Consider the following 12,905-nt stretch of genomic DNA (forward strand, 5'->3'; position numbering starts at 1 on the left):
ACCCTTTTGGTTTATCTATGAAAGATTACCTGACCAAGGCCGAGATCACTCGCTTCAATAGCTCCGGTGATCTTTATTCTCTTAATGGAGTTCCTGCCGCCACCCCTCCAACATCCATGCTGGCCTCCGTCGATCTCTGGCATCGTCGCCTGGGCCATCCCAACCCCGCCGTCTTAGCTTCTATGCTTAGTGAATTTACCATACCATGTAATAGGGACTCTCATAATTCTGTGTTTTGCGAGTCTTGTCAATTAGGCAAACATGTGGGTCTTCCCTTTAGTTCTTGTAGCACTTATCCCTTTGAATTAATACATTGTGATTTATGGACCTCTCCCATTGCAAGTGTTTCGGGTTTTAAATACTACCTTGTTATCCTAGATGATTTCACCCACTTTGTCTGGACTTTTCCTCTACGCAACAAATCCGAGGTCCATTCTCTTTTCCTTAATTTTCAACGCTATGTGTCTGTTCACTTCTTCCTCCCAATTCGCTTTATCCAATGTGACAATGATCGCGAGTTTGATAACATTAAAAATCGTACTTTCTTCTTACAACATGGCATCCTGCTTAGGTTCTCATGTCCCTACACCTCCCCTCAAAATGGTAAAGCAGAACGCTCTCTTCGCACCCTCAATGATATAGTTCGCACTCTCCTCATTCAATCATCTATGCCTCCCAAGTTTTGGGCTGAAGCCCTACACATGGCCACCTTCCTTCTAAATATTCGACCTTCTAAAACTAAACCCAACACTACTCCCTATTATTCCCTCTTTCTTTCCCACCCTGACTACTCCGCGGTTCGTGTTTTCGGCTGTCTCTGTTTTCCCAATGCCTACGCCACTTCTGCAAATAAATTGTCACCACGCTCTATCCCATGTGCTTTTCTCGGCTTCTCTGACGAGCACAAAGGCTATCGCTGTCTCGACCTTCACACCGGACACGTTCATGTCTCTCGTCATGTCACGTTTGCTGAGCACATTTTTCCTTTCTCACAACGCACTACTACACCATCCAACACCCCTAGCTCCGCAAACACCCCCTCTCCCCGTCCTTTCCAACTATATACTCCCCTACCTGCCGAACACAACTTATCACCACCACCATTAACACCAACCATAGCCAATCCCAACCATACACTCACCCCACCCGAGACGTCCCCAACACCCCTGACCCCTGCTCCCTCCCCAACACCTAGCACTGCTCCCACTCCACCACCCAGCCCTGCTCCCACTCCACCACCCAGCCCTACTCCTTCGTCCGACTCTTCCGCTGCGCTGGACTCACCAGTACCCACCTTACCCCCTAGTGCTATTCCTACAGCAGCCCCGGTTAATGATCATCGCATGCGTACTAGGGCCAAATAAGGATTTCATCAACCCCAAGACCGCCTAAACCTTCATACCTCACTATCTCTCACTTCTCTTCCAAAGAATTACAAAACTGCTCTACTTGATCCCAATTGGGCCGCTGCCATGCAAGAAGAATATAATGCTTTACTTCAAAACAACACCAGGCAACTTGTTCCTCGTCCTCCCAATACCAATATTGTTTCTGGCAAATGGATTTTTCGCCAAAAGTTCCACTCCGATGGGAGCCTCTCACGATATAAAGCCAGGTGGGTTTTTCGTGGCTTTTCTCAGCAACAAGGAATTGATTACGAAGAAACCTTCTCTCCTGTTGTTAAACCTAGCACCATTCGCACCGTTCTTAGTGTTGCTGTCTCCTCTTCATGGCCCATTCACCAACTTGATGTTAAAAATGCTTTCCTCCATGGTTCCCTTCAAGAAACTGTCTACTGCCAGCAACCTCTGGGTTTTGAAAATCCATCCTTTCCAACTCATGTATGTCTTCTTCAGAAATCTCTCTACGGTCTTAAACAGGCCCCACGAGCTTGGTTTCAACGCTTCTCCTCCTTCATTCAAACAATAGGCTTCACTCCATCTCTCTCCGACACCTCTCTTTTTGTGTACCATCAAACTTCTGACACTGCCGATTTACTTCTCTATATAGATGGTATCATTCTTACCGCCTCCTCTCAAAAGTTCTTAGATCATATTGTCTCTCTTCTTAGATCTGAATTTTCTATGACTGACCTAGGACTCCTTCATCATTTCTTAGGCATTGCTGTTGTTCGAGATTCCACCAGCCTTTTTCTTTCCCAACGCCAGTATATTCTTGATCTTCTTAATCGTGCTGGTATGCTTGACTGTCAATCATCTCGCACTCCTGTCGATACTAGTTTTAAACTTTCGGCTACCGGTGAACCCTTTTCCGATCCTACTCTCTATCGTAGCCTAACAGGTGCTCTCCAATATCTCACCATTACTCGTCCTGAAATCTCTTTTGCTATTCAACAATCATGTCTCTATATGCATGATCCCCGGATTCCTCACTATAATCATGTTAAACGCATTCTTCGGTATTTAAAAGGAACTCTCAATCATGGTCTCCACCTCAATAATTCTTCTCCAAACTCGCTTACCGCATACTCTGATGCAGACTGGGCTGGTTGTCCTGACACTCGAAGGTCCACTTCCGGTTTTTGTGTTTTTCTTGGTAACAATTTGATTTCTTGGTCTTCGAAAAGACAGGTTACAGTCTCCCGTTCGTCGGCCGAGGCTGAGTATCGCGCTGTGGCACATGCCGTTGCAGATACAATCTGGATTCGGCAGTTACTCTCCGAGCTACAAAGGCCTATTGAGCAGGCCACTATTGTCTACTGTGACAACATATCAGCAGTCTACATGACCAGCAATCCAGTTCAACACCGACGCACAAAGCATATTGAGATTGATATTCATTTTGTTCGTGAAAAGGTTGCTCTTGGTCAGGTTCGGGTGCTTCATGTTCCCTCTACGGCTCAGTTTGCTGACATTTTCACCAAGGCACTGCCTACTAAGCCATTTCAAGATATCTGTTTCAGTCTCAACGTCGTCGAGCCTGCCATTGATACCGCGGGGGGATGTTAGAGTAGTCATTATGGTATACGACTTCTAGTCCAAGTCAGTTTTGTACCCCTACCCCAAGTCGGTTTGTACCCTCTTATATACTCCTGTATGCCGCACCAAATCATCAATAAGCAACAGTTTTATTCAGCTTTCATATTTAACACTTTTCCTGCTTGCAGTTAGGTTAGGCCACCTCCAACGCGACGAGACATTTGGTCCGCTCCTATCTGTTTTGGTCCGCTTGACTGAAAACCACGGCCCAACGCGCTGCCCCCACAATAATTAATGTTTGCCATGTGTCTGTCCGAACGAATTTCTGCACCAAATTTGAGCCTGAATTGCATCCACACGGACCGAGATGGACATGCACCCCTTCTGCTCGGTGTCTGCCTCCGGCCTGCATATCGGCCACCCAGTCACATCCTTCGGCCCTATTAAATGCCTTGTGCACGCTCTGGCTCACCCGTCAACCACGGGAAACGGTCCACGCATGTACTTTTTAGTGGCAAACGTGTAGTGGGCGCCGCCTCATCCACTTCCATCCTGAAGTCCACATCTAAGCTTGCTCCCCGGCAGGCGTACACCAACCCTAGCCCTCGCCACCATGGGCTTCTTCAACAAAGCGTGGTAAGCATGACCACAAGGCCGGCTGCTCGTCGATGCATCATCCGGCCAACTTCACGAATGGCGCCGCAGTGCCGGCCAGCAAGCCAGCGCTTGTACAATCCCATGCACCGCTACCAATAACATTGGGAGTACTGCGTGCTTCTCTCATGGCCGGACATCAACCTCCCGCACGGCTGGTGCCTCAACCCCGACAGGTTCCGGTGCCAGCGGTGCCTTAGTCTGAACAACTGCCGCCGTGCTGAACTGCCGCCCCAGCTCCTCCACCACCCAGACTACGCGGCGAACTCACCAAGCTGGGATGTGTGGTTTGCCACAGAGCGCGATGTGCGCCGATGAGGCAGCGTCAAGATTAGGCCCAGCTCACCACGACCGCCGGTGGTGGTGTAGGAGGAGGAGGAGGCGGCGTACGTCATGGCCCTCGGGGAGGCGACAAGGCGGGTTCTCAAGGAGGCCGACCGTGAAATATGGGCAGGTGGCCTGGCCCTTGGCCTGACTGAATCTGCGGACGGAGAGGGGGCCAACGCGCCACGACCACCACCACCAGCGTCGCCCGTGCCCGAGCCACTCCAATCATGGACGTGGACGAGGACGTTGTGCCCGCCCATGTGGGTGGGAGTGGCCAACGAGGAGGAGTGGCAACACATGTACGACACCGAAACGCGGGCATTGGCGACCGAGCGGGAGAAGGCGAAGTGCCAGATGGTGGCCGAGCGGCAGGCGGAGCAGCAGCAGATGGCCCTGGCAGCTTACCAGCAGGACTTCACGTTGATGGAGGAGCCGACGCTCGTCGTCTTAACTAAAGAGGAGGACGACGGCAATGCCTAAGGCTGCGGGCTGCGGGTCTGTTTTTTTATAAATTTTGTATGGTACTGTTTTAAGTTTTAATTAAAGTTAGTGGACTTTCCCCTGCGTTTTAAATATTATAATGTTTTATTTGGATTAAGTTTTTATTTTAACGCTCAAGTCTGAAATGCGTCGCCGGCTCACTTACAGCCCGCCCGACAAAAGCTGACGTCTTCGTCCGCCTGGCCTTACTCCTTGCTCCTTGAGATTGTTGTTCATAGTTTTCTGCTTCACAAACAATCGACGCATTCTTTTGTCCCCATTCAAATATTTATATTCTATGTTTCTCTTAGAGCTTTTTTATTTTATTCAAGTACCATAGTTTGTTTTGAAGTTCGCCCAGCTCTTATCTGACATCAATAGATTATCTTTATACCAGGTATGGTCTTAAAGTTGAATGTGATGCATCATCTAACAAAGCTAAATCAAGTACTCCTGATGCATGCTTCTTCTTTGCTGATAACCTTGTGGTGATCGATCACAACAATGGTGATGTATATATTCTATCATTATATGATGAGTATTCTTCAAATAATGGGAATGGAATTTATGGTAATGCAACACATACTTCATGGTTACTGGAGACTGAGAAGAGGCTTCTCAGGATGGTTGCTATGGCGCCCACACTACCGATTAATAGAAATTCGCTGGTCGGATCAAGAGATGTGAATAAGCATAGTTTTGTTGTAGAAAAATCAAAGGATCAATACATTAAGGATGTTCAGAGTTGCCTGGATTTTATCAGAGACGGAGAAAGTTATGAGTTGTGCCTGACTACTCGTATGAGGAGAAGGATAGAAAATATAAATGCCCTGCAACTATACCTTAAATTGAGAAAGCAAAATCCTGCCCCCTATGCAGCCTGGTTTAACTTCTCCTCAGTCAACCTGAGTATATGTTGCTCTTCTCCTGAACGGTTTCTGAGAGGCAAAACCAATCAAAGGTACTATAGCACGTGGCAGAACACCCGAGGAAGATGAGTGTTTACGTTTGCAACTGAAGTACAGGCAAGTATATGAAATATGTACCCTTCCATTTTCCATACATCATTTTTTTCCGATTAAACATGGGCCATATAGTTTCTTATTTTTCACACTTGGTTTTTGCACTACTTACAATCATTGCAGTCAGATATCGAAATAATGATTTTTCTTTTGGATTAATTTACTTTGTGAATGATTCGACCCTTTGAGTGCTAAGCATGTCAATTGTACGACCTTTAAACGTCAAGGTTTTTTCAACAATCCTACTGAGAAACCAACTACACCTGTGGAAACTATTTATTTTTTTCATAACATTATCATGGTTTTTTCATCGAAAATGACATGATTATATAATAATATAGGTAGTTCTTTCGTTGTTATAATAGTAAGAAGATCATACACTTATCACTACTAGAATCCGGAGCATTGCCCAGGTTGTTTGCCGAGTGCATTTCATTATCTACTAGGCAAACATGACCTTTGTCGAGTTCCATGAAGAAAATACTAGGCAAAAGGATGACACTTGGCAATTAATGAGTACTGCCACATGGCACTCGACAAACACATGTTTTGTGGAGTTCCTGCAACGTGGTGGCACTGGGCAAACACATTTTTTTCTTCCAACCGCGTTCTTTTGTTTCATTTTTTTATATATCATATATTTTCCTTTTTTGCATTTTATGCTCTGTTTTTGCTACATTTTTTTTCTTCCTCCTCTCTATTTAGTCTTCAGTCATTTCGTGCATTGTTTGGCATTTACTACATATAATTCAAAATTGAATGTAAGTGCATCAAAAAATAAGAAAAATGTGTTGAAAAATCATATTTATGTTATTTAGTATATGTTTAGGCTAATCCAATAAAATAAAAGGCATTCTGAACCTGAGGGTGTGAAACCTTGATCCCGAACATGGAGATGACTGGACTTTTCAACATAAGAAATGCAAACAAAGTCTAAAACACATGAACCTTGCATGGTGCCCAAATATTTCATCACTTTTGTGTGGTAAAACTTTCAGCAGGTTTTGCATAATTTGATACGTACACTACTCGGAAATTGCACCATTTCGAATGAAGAATCTTTTTTTCTAGACAAAACAGGTCAGGTTTGAAGATAAAGTGATTGTTCCTTTACTGGTTAAGATTGAATATATTTTTCTACACTCAAGATACACAATTAATTGTGACATTAAAAATTGGGCATATTTTGATGTCCCTTTGCTAATCTAAGTCATTTGTTCATTGTCTAGGCATTTAGTGCATATAAGTAAACTTTGAACTGCAAGTGCTTCAAAATTTAGGAACATTAGGTTGAAAAATCGTATTTTGCTCTTAAGTCCATATTTAGGCTTTATGCAATAAAATAAAATAAATTCCGAGCCTTAGGATGCTAAGACTCGACACCAAACATGGGGATGAATGGTGTTTTGAAAATAAGTCAGGCAAACAAAGTACAAAAAATATTAAACTTATCATGGTGCCCTCATATATAATCAATATGTTGTCGTACATATTTGAGTCAGTTTTCAAAAAAAAAATCACATATATTGCTTGGAAACTAGACCATCTTTGTTGTCGAATCGTGATTTTTATAGGCAAAGCGTCAAGTTTGAAGGCAAGGTAACGATTGCTTCATCAGTTGAGATTGATTCATTTTTTTCTACACTCAAGATATACTATTATAAGACGGATGTCAAAATTTGGCATATTTTTTGGTCCGGATGCTACATTTGATTTATCATTTCATTTTCTAGGCATTCAGTGCATCTAAGTAAATTTGAACACCAGGTGCATAATTTGTTTTGCATTTTTAGTTTTTAAAATCATATTTGTGCCCTGAGGTCCATGTTGCCTTATAAAATAAAAGGGAACTAATTTGAACCTCAGAGTGCCAAGATTCGGCCCGAAAATGAAGGCTATCGATTTTTCAGTTATAAGAAATGCAAACGAAGTCTAGAAAACATGAAACTTGGCAGACCTCATATGACATCAATATGTTTTGGTTAAGAATTGAGACAGTTTCAAAAAAAAATGTCACATAGCCTTCTTAGAAACTAGACAATCTCCAAGAAAACATTGTTGTTTCGAAAGGAAACAAGTCAGATTCAAAGGCCAGTTAATGGCTTCTTCACTGGTTGACTTTTAATTTTCTTTTAATACTCAATTTACATCATTACTTGAGATATGTTAAATTTTGGAAAAAATACGGCTTCTTTTCCATTATTGAAGTCATAAATGATTTCATAGGTATATGATGGATATAACTAAAAAATAGAATCAAATAAAAAAAAGGAAAATAAAAGAGAGAAGAGAAGAAAGAAAACAAGAGAGAAAATAAATGAAAGAAAACTATAAAAGAAATGAAAGAAAAAGGGAAAGCAAGAAAATGTCTTTGTTGAGTATTCTTAAAATACACTCGGCATCTTTTGGTTTGTAGGGTGTGGGGCATATGGATGACATGTCATCAATCCACACCATCCACCACCCCGAGATCAAATAGCCAGTTTCCTCCTCCCTGCCACTCCCCCCCTCTCTCTCTCTCTCTCTCCCTCTCTCTTATCATCTCTTAGGGCATCTCTAGCGCCGACCCAGAATTTTACACCTGCACCCATCCATGGATAGGGCACACCAGTCCGCGGATACGGATGCGGAAGATGGCCATTCAACGCTACCCGCATGCATTTCAAACATTGTTTCAGCACACCGTACGAATTTTGTCCAAAGCGGATGATATTCATACAAATTGTAGCACATTCATTACATTTCGGATTGTTTTCATTTAGGGTGGGGGCGGGGGGGGGGATCTAAACAAATACTACGGGTAGTGGCCGTCGTCAAGACCTTCTTGTTCCCTTCCTACAATCACGCCCTCCATCTTCCATCTCAAAGAGCACCGAGAATAAGACCCGCGAAAATTCGGTCGGCGGCGAGGAAGAGTAGAACGTTGGAGAAGGACCGGCTGACATGGGGCACAAGGCCATGCCGCTACCCATGCCCTACTCATTCTCGGAGAAGTCCGCGGCCTATTCGTCGCTGATGGACGTGAGTTTAATGGTGAAAATGAACCCACCGGTGCGGCCAAGCAGTATTTGGCGGGGCGTAGGACGCGCAGCAACCGGTGTTCTTGTCTGCTATGTCCTGTGCGGCGCGAGCAACCTTGTAGATCGCACACTGCTCCAAGACGAAGTCGCCGTTTGCCACGGCCATTGCCACGGCGGTCTCCTCGCTCGCGCACTCGCCATTGATTTGGCACTTCGCCAACCGGTGCTACTCGAGGACCTGCTGGAACGCCGACATCGGAGCCAGTGCAGGCTGCTCCTCCACTATGGCAGCATTGAAGTGCGTGTGCACCTTCTCCATGGTCAGGCCCACTTCACCAGTGCGGGGTCTGGTGCTAAGTCGTCATCGGAGTCCGTCTTCATTGTGAGATCGTCGTTGGACAGATCGGAGAGATGGATGGCATGTTGACCTCGATGCGCCTGGCATGACGGCTCTGCCAGGCGGCTTTGTTGTGCGTGGAGCTAGCCGAGTGTGGCTCCCTTTAAATAGCGTATTTCAGTGAGGCTAATCGTCAGGATGCGTCAATGGGCGGTGCCGGTGTGGGTTTCTCGGCCAGCGAGCCTGTTTAATGGCAGCATACGGATGGACGACCATTGATTGGCCATGGTAAATATCCGTTTTGTCCAGTCCGGTCCGCGTATCTCCGGCATTGAATAGGCGCGGACAACGGAAACGCGACACAAGCGGCGCCCTTGTGCGCATGCCGCTTCATTGCCGGAGCCAGTGAGATGTTGTCGTCTGCTCTGTGCGGGCGTCAATACGAAGCATCCGCTCTAAAGCGGCATGAATGCGAGCAGCTAGCGCCGCGTGGAAAGGCATGCGAGACAGGGAGGAGCTATTTTGGTGGGCTAGGGTCGTGAAAAGCGGGTGTGACAGCGGTTGGGATGCTCGTAAAGTCATCCCATTTCTCCGGTTTGTGAGAAAAAATGAGTCTAGACCAGCCCGCGCACCAATGTAGAACTGCGTTGGATGACAAAACACGTCTAGACCATATGTTCTCTCTATCTATCTCTCCACCGCCAGCTCGTGTCTCCGTTGCCGGCTTGTCCGCGGAAGCAGCGGGCGAAAGGACTCCGTGAAGGGCACGGCTAGGCTGTCAATGGCCCTCCAGTGGAGCTCCTCGGGGAGGCATCGACGCGCAGGAGCGGCAGCGCCATGCTCGAGCCCGACGTATGGGCCGTTCTATACAGCGGTGCTAATCGATCGATTGATTTATCTGGACGTGCCATGGTAGTACTTAGGTTTTAGTATGTCTTTGCTAATTACTCATGAAAAAGAACCCGACAAAATAAAGTTTGCTGGCTAGAGTCCAGGCGAGTCGTGTTTGCGAGTGTTTCGCTCAGCAGACACTTTGCCTTGTATTTTTTTTGTAATTGATGTGTGCCATTGTCACCGGGCAAAGTTCAAAAATCCTGTAGTGTTAGAGGGAATAGAGAGGAATTGGCGTCATGCGTTGGATGTTGTATTGAGCCACTTGGAAGATTTATATAGAGTATAAGGCTTGGTGGTAAGAAGCATCTCCTAGAGACAAGGCACAAGATGATTACACATCATAGTCTATCATATATAGAGATATGTCTATATACTCCAACATTCTCGGCAGTTATAGCGGTAGCGTCGCAGGAGCATCGTGAACGGTCAGAATGGAGAGAATAGCAGCCGACGGGCCGCCACAACCGATGCGATGAGGAACAACCTGGACGCTGTGATGCAGCTGATGTGGGAGGATGATGGGCACCCAAGCAGTAACCACGGCGGCGCATGGCGTGTAAGTGGCCGCGGCTGAGCGAGTCAAACATAGGACCGCCCGAGCAACAGCCATATCAGCGTGCTCGCGACACATGCGTGCAGCCCGAGGCACTTTTCAGCCGGAGACGATGAAGATGTCGATGAAGTAACACGTGGGGTCGACAGCGGTAGCGGACAACTCAAACCGATTTTATAACCAAAAAGAAAAATGCCAGTCAAGATGACCAGCGGGAGAGAGAGAAACCCTGATCAAACTATCAGAGAAAAGACTCTCTAGGGCAGCCGGTCAACACGACCGGCGGACGAACCTTAGGTACGGACGTTGCGGCCCCCGATGGCGATCATGTAGACCGACTGCCCCGAGGGCGGCGCAGAGCAGAAGCGGCTGCGGCTAGGTTTTGGATCGGTTAGGCTGATACCATGTTAGAGGGAAAATAGAGAGGTATTGGCGTAATGCGTTGAATGTTGTATTGAGCCTCTCGGGCGGTTTATATAGAATATAAGGTTTAGAGGGCAAGAAACCTTTCCTAAAGATAAGGCAGGAGATTGATACAAATCATAGTCTACCATATATAGAGATATGCCTATATACTCCAACATGTCGTACAATATTTTTTACTTTTTGCGAATGTAGTACTGTGTTTTTTGTTCGCAGGAGATCTCTATTCATTAATTTTGTAGGGTGTGGCTAGATCTCAGCCAACTGAGACTTAATCAAGTTTTAGTCAAATGACACAACATATAGAAAGAAGAAGAAAAGGTAAAAGAAATTTTATAAGAATTTTCACGTAAGATCTCAAGAATATAGCATCCACTGAGACTTCGTTAACTCTCAGTTTACTGAGATTTAGCAATCCTGAATTTTGTAACAAGCACCTTAGCTCACAGATGTGGTTCATTCTTGCGTGTCCTCTTGGCTGTTATGTACCACTGTCATGTAGATGTCTTCGATTTTATTCCTGCTAGCTCGTGAATCGGGATGCCACATTGCTCATAATGCTGATACTGTTTTTGTTCTGCATATGTTCAACAGTGAAAAGGATCAGGCTGAGAATTTGATGATTGTTGATCTCTTGAGAAACGATCTGGGCAAGGTATGCGAGCCTGGGAGCGTGCACGTTCCTCGCCTCATGGACGTCGAATCATATAAATCTGTTCACACCGTGGTGAGCACCATCCGGGGAACAAAAAAGCCTGATGTAAGCCCCATTGATTGCGTGAAAGCCGCGTTTCCAGGAGGCTCAATGACCGGCGCCCCGAAAGTCAGATCGATGGAGATCCTCGACATGCTGGAGAGCAGCCCGAGAGGCATTTATTCCGGGTCGATTGGGTTCTTCTCCTACAACAGCAGGTTCGACCTGAACATCGTGATAAGGACAATCGTGCTGCATGACGGAGAGGCCTCGGTTGGGGCAGGTGGGGCGATCGTGGCGCTGTCGGACCCCGAGGCTGAGTATGCGGAGATGATGCTCAAGGCGATGACGCCAACAAGGGTGGTCGAGTAGTGCAGCCCACAGATAGGGCAGAGCAGTCCGGCGCAATCGTATTCTGTGCGGACGACAATAAGTTATTTATTTGTTACTTTTTGCGAATGTACGAGTCTAAGTTATTATAGGAGCGAAGGGCGACGACAGGACCTTGTCTCTCACTGTTAAGCATACAGCAACAACCTACTTCTCAGTGCGATCTTGTCTGGAGTTTGATCACAAACTTGGTCCAAGAACATTACTTGCTGATTGTGCTGGTGTTTGCACACGTACACGTCATCATGTATCTCCAACGTCGAGAGTAATGCACCGTAGATCACATCGAAGGAGATCCGTCCGGAAGCGCAGTACCTAAGCAATCCGGCGGGTGCTTTTGAGAACTCCGAATCCCCACACGCCCGGGAGGAACCCCGTCAGGACGAGCGGCGGCTATGGGCTTCCCTAGGTCGGCCTGACCGTCCCTAAGGCTTCGAGGTTCACCGCCCTGCAACAAGAAGAACGAACGAAGAACGAGGAAGAAGAAGAACAAAAGGAGAAGATAAACGTAAACGTAAAAGTTGTAGATGATTTGTCGATTGCTGTTGTTCAATCGGCCGTCACCTCTCATCTATTTATGACGCGGCTGGACTTCCCACACAAGAAAATGACTAAAAATTACGTCTAAAACATCAAAAACCCTAAACTAACTTAGACAGGAATCTTTGGCTACTTTCCGGATCAACTCGAAGTCACCGAGTGGTTTGCTTCGGTCCCACCAAGTGAACGTGTCCAACCTTCTGTACTCTTCTGTATCTCACTCAGAATTTCCGAGCAAACTCGGTCTCACAGAGTAAAATCAACTCGGTCGGTCCGAAACGACTCGGCCACTTTGCATGTGCTTAGAGTGATAAATATATATCGGCCATTATTTGATTGAATCCTTGATGCAAACTTGGGTGAAACCTTCTCAACTTCATTAACAATCCGATGATAAAGTTTCATAGATATGTATCTCAAAGTCATCGTCCAAACCATATTGTTCACCCTTCTGCTAGGATTTTGCTGATAACACTACTAGAGAACAGGGCACTAGTCCCGCTTCCAGAGGGCCTATTTAGTCCCGGGGCTAAAGCCCAAAACCTTTACTCCTGGTTCGCTTACGAACCGGGACAGTAGGGGCTCCACGTGGCCGCAGCAGGTCGCCCAAGCAGGAGGACCTTTAGTCTCGG

General features: G+C 46.1%; 1 pseudogene; it reads left to right on the forward strand.

Annotated features, from left to right (window-relative positions):
- The window catches only part of LOC123171487 (probable aminodeoxychorismate synthase, chloroplastic), a 37,760-nt pseudogene that overhangs the window by 16,698 nt on the left and 8,157 nt on the right, over nt 1-12,905 (forward strand).

The sequence above is a fragment of the Triticum aestivum genome, chromosome 7D (assembly GCF_018294505.1).
Source record: "Triticum aestivum cultivar Chinese Spring chromosome 7D, IWGSC CS RefSeq v2.1, whole genome shotgun sequence".
In the NCBI taxonomy this organism is placed as follows: Eukaryota; Viridiplantae; Streptophyta; class Magnoliopsida; order Poales; family Poaceae; genus Triticum; species Triticum aestivum.